This window comes from Mastigoproctus giganteus, chromosome 10, assembly GCF_048544385.1.
Source record: "Mastigoproctus giganteus isolate SK-2022 chromosome 10, ASM4854438v1, whole genome shotgun sequence".
In the NCBI taxonomy this organism is placed as follows: domain Eukaryota; kingdom Metazoa; phylum Arthropoda; class Arachnida; order Uropygi; family Thelyphonidae; genus Mastigoproctus; species Mastigoproctus giganteus.
Genome location: NC_143584.1, coordinates 9,992,682 through 10,005,183, shown reverse-complemented (window position 1 = coordinate 10,005,183; position 12,502 = coordinate 9,992,682).

Sequence of the window (12,502 nt, the reverse complement as noted above, 5' to 3'; positions counted from 1 at the left end):
CTAATGAGAAAAAGTATTTGGTCGAGGCATCAGATAGATTTATGTGGGTGTATCTCGATCTGAGCAGAGCTCCTTTTGCAGAGTGTTCTAAGTGGGTTTGTATGGCTTGTAGTGTTGACTGATAGGTCTGACTATCAGATGGGAGATTTTTCAGCCTTTGCTCAAGTTGATAGAGGTTATTACGCTTTTGTTGACTTTTCTGATGGCTGTAGGTTTGCGAGAATGATTTCAGTTTACTTTTAAATCTAGGCCACCATGTGTTCATGGGCTCCAATCTGTCTTTGGATTGGGCAAGGTTGGATATCAAGTCTTGCAGCTTGGAGATGTATTCCTTGTCTTGAAGAAGGCTATTGTTGAACATCCAATAAGCACCTCCACTTTTGTAGTGATTGGGTGAGGAGAGCTGTAATTTGATAAAGGAGTGATCTGAGATATAAGATGGCAAATGTGTGATTCTTCTGACCAGGGGGATGATGTGTTTTGGGATGTAGTATCTGTCCAGTCGGGCTTGGTAAGGTAGTCTTTCAGATGCTGTATTTGCTGATCTCCAGGTATAGGACTTTTCTTCTGGGTGCTGGTGTCTAAATACGTCGACCAGTTCATTGTTGTTTATCAAGGCCTGCAGGTTGTTGATTAATGTTGTGCGGTGCTCAGTGCATCGTGCTCTGTCCATTTCTGGGTCAAGAGTGCAGTTGAAGTCGCCAGCAAGATTGATGTGTTCTTGATCTATAGTAGGGAGGTGGCTTTGTATGAAGTTGGTTATTTGAATAGCAAGTCTGTCCTGCTGTGGCATGTAGATGTTAAAAAGGTGCAGGGTTTCCTTCTGGGGTGTATCCAGGCGGGCGTAAATTGCGTAGCCAGCGATCTCTGCTATCACATTGATCTTGCAGGCGGACTTTTGATGAAGGCCGACACTCACTCTTGCTCCATGATGTTGTTGTTGTGTTGGAGAATGATGGAATACATATGACCAATCTGTCCATTTCAAGGATGGCCTGTGTCTGTTTTAATATTTGTTTCTTGTAGGAAGAGTAGGTCGGCATGATGTCGTTGGAAATGGTGAAGGATCAGCTTATTGTGCAATGCAGAGGCGCATCCTCTTGCATTAAGTGATAGCATGCTAAGAGTCAGCATTATCTGCAGGAGTAACGGTAAGGGTTTTGCAAGTTTTGGGGCGGTTAACATCCTGATTGATGATATTGCTGTTCGAGCCCGTTAATCAAGTAGTACAGGCGCTTGGATCTATTCACATCTGCCCTGTCCTTCTTTCCTTTTAGTTTGGAACGCAGATCCGTAAGTTGTGAGATCAGCTTGGGTATGTTAGAGGTGAACTTCAGAGCTGTCATCAGCTTCTGTGGGGAGCCGCGTACTTCCCGTAGAAAGGAGCGTAGTTTTTCCACAGTTAAAGGACCTTTGGTGTAGGGAAAATCGTTTTCCTCGTCCTCTGAAGCACTTGAATCGTGAGAATCACAGTTGGTCTCTTCTTCAGTGCCCAGAAATTCGGGTTCTTCTTCATTTGGATCGTTAGTGGTTTGTAGCTGTTTATTTATTTCCATACTTGGTGGTATGATGGACTTATTTGAGATCTGACCGTTTGTCTTCTGTGATGTTCTGTATTTATTTTCGTCGCCCCTGTTGTTTTTGCTAGCAGTTTGCTAGATAGGCTTCCTCAGATAATGAACTCTTGTGTAGTCTTAGCTCCACATTATACTGAGATTCTTAAAATTATAGAACAATTAAAGAACAAGAAATCTTATGGACTGGACTGTATTACAGTAACCGAGGTAAAGAGAAACAAAGAACAGTTCTCTGTTCTCTTGGTAGAGCTAATAGCACGGATGTTAGAGTCGGGAAGCTATCCTACAAATTTACTCTTATTTAAGGTAATTCCTATATATAAAAAGGGACTACCTGATGACTTTTGCAATTACAGACCAATAACAATACAGTCAATTTTACATAAGATAATAGAAAATTATATATTTTCCCATATAAGCAAATATTTACATCAATATGGACTGTTAAACAACTCTCTATTATCATATCAGAAGGGCAAGAGCACACAGACATTATTAGAGAACTTAGTAGATTCTCTAAACTTACATTTAAACAACAATAACTTCATATTGATTTTATTTATAGATTTGACCAAAGCATATGACCTAATTGATATCCCAATATTGCAACAGAAATTACTGAAATATGGTATTAGGGGAAGATTCAATCAAATCCTAGCAAATTATTTAACCAAGAGAAAAATAACAGTAGAAGTAGAAAATACAAAGGGAAAATCTTATAATGTAAAGACAGGAGTACCTCAGGGCACACATGCTGGGCCAATCATGTTCAACATCTATATAAATGACATATTCGAAGTACAGTAATTAAGAACTCCTTTATAAAAATTTATGCAGATGATATAATCTTATATAAAATAGGAAAGAACCTAACAAAAATGGAGAATGATTTACAACAGGATGCAATACATTTACAAACTTGGTTGCACGATAATAAATTAGAACTCAGCTTTGAAAAAACAAAATATTTGGTAATAAGACCTCCTCATCAAACCTTGGACATTCAACCCTCTATCAAATTGCACAAACACGATTGACTACATGATCAGAATTTCAAGAATTGCAAATGTCTAACTGTGGAAGAAGTTTCAAATCATTGTTACCTTTGGTTATGGATTCACTACAGTCTAAGTTGGGTAATGCACATAACAAACTTGTACAAAAAAATGAGATTTTATGTGTACTTTTTCTACTACATTAAGAATAAGTTAAATCTTAGAACAAAAGTTACCTTATTTTATGCATTAGTGGACTCCCAACTCAATTATTAAGTAAATATATGGGCACGAGTAATATTTAACAACAAATATTTAGTAAATATATGGGCACGAGCAAATAAAACAGAAATAAGGGCAATAAACAACTTAATGAATAGGATTCTGAAACTTTTAATGGGGACAAACTCTTGGAATGACCTGAAAAAGAGAAGGCAATTTTTGTTGAAACATAAAATACTGTATCCAGTTCAAAAACTGAAGTTAAATCTATTCTTAAAAAATCTTAACACTATTTTTGAAGAGTCGAATCTGCAAAGAAATGTCTCACAAAATTTAAGGAACCCAAAACAATTACTTTGCCTCACCCTAGGATACTAAATAGATTTGGAGATAGGCACACAATGAATAATAAACAACTTGTTGGCTAGCGTTGATTTTAGGCTCAGGAGAAGTTATCCCATCTCCAAATTAAAATTCCTAATAAGAAAATTCTTGATACTCAATGACACAGTAGATTAGAATTGATATGCAGATAAACTACTACCTCTGTTTACAGTGTGGAATATACTATGTGTAGTGACTTCATAGTCTTTTCTGTAAGATAACAAATTTGTACAAAACTGTTGTAAAGGAAGAATTACAACTTGTTGTCAAGAAATTTACTTTTCTTAACAAGTTCATTTATTGTAAACGAATTCTCTTGATAAATAAAACTGTATTGTATTGTATTGTATTATTATTATTATTATTATTATTATCTGTTTATTTTCATAAGGAAACCACCCCGGGACGGCAAAGTGCCTGGAGGGTGCGAAGTACATATCAGGATACGAGATACTCCGTGCAGTGGGTTACATATACTGAACACGTAGTCTCGTCCCGAAATATTATATACAAATTTTATGTTTAATATATACAGTATTTACACATTAATGATTCTGTACATACATTATACAAATCATATATTTACAATTCACTTATAATTCCATATATAACGTATTTACATAACTGTTAGAGACGGTATATTTTTCCAGTCAACAAATTATTATTGTTCTTAAAGCAGAAAGTTTCACTTTTACTCACAATTCTTTGGTACTTTGCAGCCGATTCATATTTCGGTAAGTCTGTACGAATTCTGGAAGATCTCTTTCCGGTATGCTGCATCCTCACACAGTTTTTCGGCATCTATGTTACTTCGGTTACTTTCTGCATTAGAGGTTCGACAGTAATGTGTTTACATTTGTTACAGGTGAAAAAAAAATGGTTGGAAGAAAGGTCCATTACAACTGTTAGCTGGCCAGGAAACAGCCCGGACCTGAATCCTATAGAGGACTGTTGACATCGTGTGGAATCTGCAGTTGCCAGAAAGAAACCAAAGACCCTTCGTGAACTTCATAATTGGTGTTTGGAACCACGACCTATCTTCAGAAATTAATCTTGTCAATGCCTCGACGGTGTGCTGCTGTCATCAGGGCCAGAGGCGGTTCAACTAAATATTAGTTTGCACCTGGTGAAATTTTCATTTTGTTTTCAATTTAAAATGATAAACTGAAGCAAATTGAGGGCTTCTGATAATATTTCAGCTATAATTATCGTGTTTACCAAAACTGTTGTATAAAGGTTGCAAATGCTGATTTTGAGAGCACCTGTCAAATATTACTTACCTTTGCCTTAACTATTAATAAATATCTTTTGTTTATATTTCTATTCGTGATTCTAGTCATTAATGTAACATACCATCGCGAAAAAAGGTTAGAAATGTGAAATTCCTAAGTGATGCACTTTCTTTGAACACCAGTGAATATACAGGGTATCTCAAAAACACACGGCATAACTTCCGGAATGAATTCCTCATATGTAGACAATAAAAATATTTTATATCAACATAGTTCCAGAAATGCTTGGTTCCCGAGTTATTAACTGGAATGTGTCTCCGCAGGTGATTTCCTTCATCACAAGGTACTGACAGAATCTGGTGGTTTTCCATTCCGACCATGTACTCAAATCAGGAGCAAGCGGATATGCACTTCATGTACGGTTTGGCGGACGGCAATGCTCTGGACGCTCTTCGTTTATACTACGAAAGGTTCCCAGAACGAAGATGTCCAGACAGGAACACGTTTGAAGGTATCCATCGCCGCCTTTGTGAACATGAGACCTTTACACCTCGTGCTGCCGACATAGGACGACCAAGATCTACGACTCCTAAAGTAGAGGAGGAGATTTTGGATGTTGCCCATGTCACTCCTGGAATCAGCACACGCAGAATAGCAATGCCACTGGCTGTTCAACGTTCGACTATTTGAAGAGTGTTGCGAAAACACCAAATGATGTGGAAACTCTCCGCAATTGAATTGTGGCAGGCTGTAAGACAATACGAAACATGCCAGGAATTTGGCATCGTCTTCGCGAGTCCATGAGACGTCGATGTGAGAGGCCTGTATTCAGGCAGATGGTGGACATTTTGAACAATTACTATAAGGTGATGTGAACAGACCTTCAAAACTCGGAAACCAAGCATTTCCGGAACTATGTTGATATAAAATATTTTTATTGTCTACATATGAGGAATTCATTCCTGAAGATATGCCGTGTATTTTTGAGACACCCTCTTTATATATATATATACAGGGTGATTCAGGACGAATAGTAAACATTTTGGAAGGTTATAGTATCGATTATTCTGAGTAAAAAAGTTCATATAAACATGTGTCCAATTCTCAATGGATACGGATATACAGCACAGCTGTTTGATACTTTTTTTTTTTTTTTTTGTTATTTGTTGGCGCATCGGCTTCTGTGGCCATAATGCACCTCCTAAGGTTTTTTCACTACTCTGATCCATGCCCGAGGCGGGATTCGAACCCGCGACCTTTGGGTTGCTAAGCAGGCACTTTACCCACCCGGCTAGCCCGGTCGGCACTGTTTGATACTGGCGCGCACAGCTCCCTGAATCAGATGTGACCAAGAAGCAATTATAACTTGACACTGTTTGGTGTTAGAAGTGTTGTTAAGAATGGCGCACATCTTCACACATGCTGAATATGCCGATATGGTGTTTATCTACGTTTTTTGTGGTGGAAATGCTACTGCTGCTTCTAGAGAATATCGTAAAAAGCAATCGTAGCACTACAAACATACAAGACTGATGGAGGTATACAAATGCTACAGCGCACCCCATCATACGCCGACGCGGTGAGGAACACACTTCCTGAGGACACAAACAAGACCAATGACCAAGCTCAGAAGAAAAAAAAACATTGCTGCAGACCCCAAATTTAGTATCCCGAGACCAATAGTAGAAGGGAAAAATACAAGCGACCAAATCAAACAAAAGGTTAAACAAAATATGAAGAATGACTTTGAAAACACAAGAATCAAGTCAATAAGGAAAACTAGAAACCCGGGAGTGGTAATAGAAACGGCAAGCAAAGAGGAAGCTGAGCAGATCTTGACAAACACCAAAATAACGACACTTGGATTAAAGGCGGAAATCCAGCGAAGAAAGGGCCCCCTCAATAGTCGTGTTCGGTGTCGACTCTGATATAGCACCAGAACAACTAGCCCAGGAAATCTTTAGAAAGAATCTCAAACAGGTCCTCCCACACAAGGAAGCAAAAAATATAGTTATGCCTAAATACAAAACAAAGGCAAGAAACGGAATAGATTAGCAACTGGACGATAGAGTTAGCTCCGGTTGCTTGGCAAGTCATCAAGGATCAATCACAAATCTATATCGAGTGGAGTAGTCTGCGCTTCAGAGAGCATGTGGTGATACCAAAATGCTTTCGCTGCTGGAAACTGGCCACATAATGCATACATGCACACAGAAGGAATCTACCTGTGGCCACTGCTCGGGAAAAGGGCACGAATTTAAAAACTGCCCGAATAAAGCTAGCGAACCAAACTGCGCCAACTGCAAAGGCTTAAAATTAGATCATGCACACTCAATCAGAGATCCAAACTGCCCAACATACAAAAACATCCACACAAAGAGTTTATACCAGACCAGAATCGATTATGGGGACACTCTCTAAACGATCATACAACACCGGGATCCTAAAGATACAGCAACTAAACGCGCAGCGAGCCCGAGCAGTGGTAGAGCAGATCAGAAAGAAAGCAGACGAGGAAAACACTGATATTGTAATAGTGCAGGAGCCATACACACATCAGAAGCGGGTGAGGGGATACTCTATAGCGTACAAAATCGTGCACTGTACAGAAGATACGCCTTGGGCGGCAATTATAGTAAGGAATCCAGACATAACTGTCACTAAAATCCAACAGCTCTGCACACCCTGGGCAGCCTGTGCCCAGCTGATCACATCTGTTGGAACCATTTATATAATCGCTCTATATTGTAAACCCGGCATAGAAATTGACTTTGCTACAGCATATCTAGAAAATGTCCAGTCAATCCCAGCTGGAAACAAGATAATTATAGGTGCGGACGTAAATTGCCGGTCCCCACAATGGCATAGCTATACCCCTGATCGACGAGCAACAGCAAATGGACAGAAGTTTGCAGACTTTCTATCAAATTCCATCTTTACTGTTATGAATCAACCTCACTGCCTTCCCACATTCTCAAACACACTGTGGGACTCGACCATAGATGTTACTCTGGTGACAAGGAATATTGAAAATTACATCTCCGACTGGACAGTGCAAAGTGATTGAACGACTTCAGACCACAGGACAATCACATACTCCATAAACAGAAGCTTGGAAAGGATCCCTATTATAAGACAGATGCAGAACAGATTCAACATCCACAAAGCTGACTGGGACAAATTCAAAAGGACACTAAGTAGCCAAGAATAGGCCTACATAGAAGCCCACAGGAATATACAATCGGAGATGGAAAATCCGGAAATCCTCCAAGGAGTCATGACCAAAATGATCACCACGGCGGCGGAAGCAAGCATGAAAAGGAGAACGCCGATCTCAAGGCCAATGGTGGACCCCTGAGCTGCAAAGGCTAAGGAAAATGGTACTCTCGACCTTTACACAATCTACAAGGGGATCTGCTATCGAATTAAAAAAAGGTATTCTGGCAACGATCCTGGATATAGAACTAACTACGGATATAAAGCAGGAGAAATCTCGATGTCTCAATAAACTCTTCAATGTATGGCAAACCAGATGGGATTCTTCTACTGTAGGGGTTGTAACTCGGAGTTTTCTTCCGGAGGTAACTTTTGCAACCACTAAAAATAACGCCCGATGGTTCTCCCTCAGCCTCGAATCTTCCTTTCTCATTACCGGACACGGTTCTCTAAATGAGAAACTGCATACACTGGACTCATCGACACTCCCTACTGCTTTTGCGGACAAAGTGAAAGTCGGAAACACTTGCTTCTGGAGTGTGTACATTACAACGACATCAGAAACCGTCTCCAGAATAAGATCCAGGACTTCCCACCAGCAGATCTGCATCAACTGATATGTACCCAGAACAACCTCGAAGCCTTCCAGACCTTTGCAGCTGAGGTATTTGCCTGGAGGAGGACACTGATCGCCAATCACCGACGTGGAAATGCCGATCATTAACAATTCCACTGCCAACTGAAAGTCACTCCTTCTACTGACTGTTCTTTTTTTTTTTTTTTTATAACCTCCGTTCTGCACTGTTTCCGGGTCCTACCCTAGAACTAGGAGCAGCCTTGGCTGACCTTTTCTTCTTTCTCACTCTGTGCAGGATAGATAACCACTCTGCCATTTTTTTTTTCATTTTTTTTTTTCTCATTTTCTCTCTGCTGGCACCCGACTTACATCTTCCTCTTCACTGTAGCCAGGGTGTGGGATTAAAATTATTTATTTATTCTTTAATTATTTTTATTTATTATTATTTTATTTTATTTTTTTTCCATTTACTTAGCTTCATTTTTTTTTTTTTTTTTTTATTCTGTAATTATTATTTTTTTTTCATTTACTTAGCTTCATTTTTTTTTTTTTACTCGCGCTCTGTTCTGACACCTGGGATTTGGGCTGTAATTGGTGCCAGACAGCTCTCTCTTTCTTTTTTCTTTTTTTTATCACAAGGAATTTATTTATTTTATTTATTATTATTATTATTATTTTTTATTTTTTATTTTTATTTATTTAATAAATTTTCTTTTTCACCACGGGGAATTATTATAATTATTTATTTATTTATTTATTTATTTTTTAGTTATTATTATTATGATTATTATTTTTTTTTGCACCACGGGAAATATATTTTGTTTTTGTTTTTAGTTTATTTATTTATTTACTTTTTATTTATTATTTTTTATTTTTTTTCCCCTCTCTGGAGTGGGCCCCCAGAGAAATCTGGCCCACCTTTTGTCAACATCAGGTGGTTCAGAGTCTCGTATCGAGACATACGTGCTCCATTGGGACTGGCCCACCTTCCCGTGGTGTGGACGAGTACCCAGAATCATCTGTCCAGGTGACTGATGCTTCTGGGTAGCCAAGAGGCCAGAACAGAACAACAGAACACACACATAATACACACAAACCTACGTCACACATATATCTGGCCCATTTGTAGTGATACTGTTCTTCGCAGAGATACGAGGCGGAGATGAACTCACGTTCTAGGAGCCGCCCTTTACAAAAACACATGTCCACATGGTACAGGGAAAATGAAGAGAATTTCAAAGGGCAAGAAGAACCTGGCCACAGGAAGAAGTCACGGAAATGAGAAATATGTACCGCCAGCTTAGAAATCACTACACGGAACAAATCAAAAAGAGCAAAAGAGAAAGCTGGCAGAGATTCGTCCAAAGAACAGGAAACACCGATCCTTGGGGAGTGGTGTACAAAATCATAACTAGCAAGCTCCCCACAGGAGAAGTTATGGTGGCAACAAAAACAAACGCCACAAGGCTCATTGACCAAAAGTGGAGAAACTCTGTTGCAAATATTCTTGCAGCAATATTCGTGGAACCGCCAACAGAACTGACACTGGAGCAGGAGGAGATATGCCACGCAAATGAAAGTTACATAAACACTCGCAAAGAACCGCCGTTTACTCTTGAGGAGCTCCAAGAAGAGTCGGGCAGAACAAAAAACAAAAAATGCCCAGGTTTAGATCTAATTGAACCAGAGATAATTAAAAAGACTACTGAATGCGTCCCACTACTCTTACTGCGACTGTACGATAGCTGCCTGGAGCAAGGTCACTTTCCAACACAATGGAAAAAAGCCATCTTAAAATTGATACCGAAAAGCCCTACAGAACTGCCGGAGCTGCCTACATCCTACAGACCAATTGCCTTGCTATCGACGGTGAGCAAAATCCTGGAAAGACTACTACATAAGAGAATTGAACAGCACTATATGGAAGCAAACCTTAGCAACTCAAAACAATATGGGTTCAAATCTGGAACCTCTACTTTGATGCGATCCGAGATCTCCTTAACAGAGCTGCACAATGAACCAGCAAGTACTTCCTAGTGATCGCGGTGGACTTCGCTGGGGCGTTCGACACTCTTTGGTGGCCGAGCGTCCTGGGGAGGCTTCGTGCTGCGGCCCTTCCAAAAAATCTATTTGACTGTGTAAAGTCCTATCTCACTGACAGGGAAGTGCAGATCCTTGCGCCCTATTCCAGCCTATCGCGTGCAGTTCGCAGGAGCTGCCCCCAGGGTTCTGTTCTGGGGTCGCTCCTGTGAAACTGTCCTCGGTGACTTTCTCTGCAAGGACCAGGGGGAGGCCTTTGCCGATGATTTACTTTTAATCACAGCAGCTGATTCAAGAGCCAACCTTGAAAAACAAGCAAATGGAGTGCTGCAAATCCTACAGGATTGGGTTAAACTAAATAACCTAAAACTAGCACCGGAAAAGACCAACTCGGTCCTCTTGAAAAGAAAACTAAACTTAAACAGGCCACCACAAATCAAAGTAGAAGGAATAACAGTAAAATTATCAAACGAGATAAAATACTTAGGAATTATCATTGACAGCAATCTCACATTTAAACCGCACTTAAACTACTTCAGGAAGAAGATACGCATATACACAGCACTTATAGCAAGAATCACGCGTAAGGACTGGAGGCTAAATAAAAAGACTCTCTCTCCCTATATTACAAAACCCTCTTCATCCCGGTAATTATGTACGGATCGCCAGTATGGATGACGAAAACCAGCACAGTAACAAACAGGAAAATTCTTGATACAATTCAGAGGAACATACTATTTACAATCACTAGAGCGAGTAGCACAGTTAGTACGGCGGCGCTCCAGGTCATTGCAGGTGCACTACCCCTTGACCTGGAAGTTGCTCGTGCAGGACTAGTGTATTATCACAAAAAAGCGATCCCAATTACAACCTGTGGCATAACCCTTGACGTGACTAGTGGTTGGAAGAGGGAACAAAAATAGAATAGATGAATTCCTAACAGAAACCTGGCAAGAAGGTGGAATGAAACCACCAAAGGAGCAATAACCCATAAATTTCTTCCACTAGTGACAAAAACGCACCTGAAAGCCCCACCGTGGTTTTTCCCGGGCCTTAACACTACGTATCTACTAACGGGTCATGGTCCGTTTAAGGAAAAACTAAACATGCTAAGCATAACAGAAGATAGAAATTGTACTTGCGGAGAACCCGAATCATGGACTCATGTCATGCATGAATGTGAAAATTATGACGACATAAGAGCGAGCCTCGTTACAAACATCCAGTACAATCCAATTAACCAAGAATCCCGACTCCTGAATGCACAAGAAGAGTTTGTAGCTTTTACCAACTTTACAACTCAACTATTTACAAGAAGGAAAACAATTATTGCAATACAACCTGTCTGCTGGACAACAACAGGAAGACAACAACACTCAATAGAAAAGCCTAAACTTAGAAGGAATGGATGAACCAGAACAACGGAGAAGGAATGGATGAACCAGAACAACGGAGAAGGAATGGATGAACCAGAACAACGGAGAAACTCAAACAAACCATAAAAACTCAAACAAACCATAATCAAAGAAGAAAATTCAACAGTACAGAAAAAATGCACCATTATATCTAAAAGTCTAATCAAAGTTGCTCACAGGAAAAGGAGAAAACAACTATCTTGAGGAAAACTACCCCAGACAAGACAAATTCTCGTCATACTGACGAAATTCCTGAAAGAGACCAATACTGAAGCGTCCCAGAGCTAGAGTAGAGCGCCATCTGGCTCTCAAATCCTGCACCTGCAGGACCCTCTTTAAACCCCATTTCCTCGCAGGGAGAGAACCCTCTTCTCCCCTTGTCACCCTTCTTTCCCTCTGGTGGGGCATGGGCATGCTCCACTGAAAAACGGGGGTAATCTTCTCTATCGGCCCCTTTGCTTCCTATTTTCACTCCCAGTCTTCTGCCTCCCCACCCAAAACTGTCATCTTACATAGCGATCAGCCCAACATCAAAATTTAAGACACACCAAAATTTATGCCCGACCTTTTAGGCCTTACAGACTTTCAGTATAAACCCCAAACGATGTTTAAAAGAACCTTAACCAACTAAACTACGCTCGCAACTTCTCCAATGTATTTTATTATATATATATATATATATATATATTTTTTTTTTTTAAGGTCCTAGCCACTGAAATCTCAGGAAAGTAAGTGGCAGGACCCGCCAGAGTAAAATAGCCTCATTGGGTACACCCGGCCAGCCTCCCCGTGGCAGGGTGTGGAAACGTCAGGTCCCACTAGGGGCCTGGCGGCCAATAGGCCG